The sequence below is a fragment of the Lagenorhynchus albirostris genome, chromosome 1 (assembly GCF_949774975.1).
Source record: "Lagenorhynchus albirostris chromosome 1, mLagAlb1.1, whole genome shotgun sequence".
Lineage (NCBI taxonomy): Eukaryota > Metazoa > Chordata > Mammalia > Artiodactyla > Delphinidae > Lagenorhynchus > Lagenorhynchus albirostris.
The window spans coordinates 161,231,372-161,232,295 of record NC_083095.1 but is presented as its reverse complement, the minus strand read 5'-3'; positions in this window follow the sequence as shown (position 1 = coordinate 161,232,295).

Genomic DNA, 924 nt, shown 5'->3' with positions numbered 1-924 from the left:
CTTTTTATATTCCTGTTTATCACAGACTTCCTTCCCACCAGGGGAAGGTGGATAGGAAAAAAGGTCATCTGGGGAAAAGAAACTTTTATACCTGGTAATATTCTGACCATGTTAAGAAAGCAAACCTTCCTCACCTCTACCCACAGGCTCACCTGAGAATCAGGTGAGGACCTGGGGAGGGGCTCTATCTGTTGAGGATGACCTCAAAGAAGAAAAGAACTGCTCTTCAGTGGAGAATTGGGGACCAGGGTTTCTATACAACTTGAAACAATTTGTGCTAGGTTTATCTTGATTATGTCTATAAAAAGTCTATTTCCATATCCTTAGGCAAACGATGCATTTAGAAGCAGAGACATGACAGGCATATAAAGAAGTGACGATCAAGAGAGAGCCTCAGTGTGCTTGCTTATTTCAAAATGGTGTGTGTGTGTGTGTGTGTGTGTGTGCGGGTGTAGCTTAAGAATTTTTTCCAGCCTTCTCATGGGTGTGGTTTTTACATAATTGTTTTAACCAATGAATATACAATTTTCAGAAATTATCTGAAAATCTCCATTGTTGCTTTATACACATATTGACACTAATAGATGACAGGGACAAAATTTCTGCTTATAGGGATGATGACATTTCAGAGGATTCATTTATTTAATCTTTTTTGAAATTGTTTAGAAATTCTACAACAGTTAAGGTTCAACATTTGTCATCGACTTTGAATTTACTGCAGTGAATAACAGCGTTTTTAGAAGAATCTTGTGTTTCTGAGCACTTATTACATAAAGGTTGAAGATATTTAAGAAGTATAGAAATGTACCTTCTAAAACTTGGCCTCTGTCTGAGGCCCTTTTTTATAAGAACTCACAGTGTAACCTGTAAGCAGGTTTACATACAATACTACATATGCAATAGCATAGTAAGCCGTAAGGCACA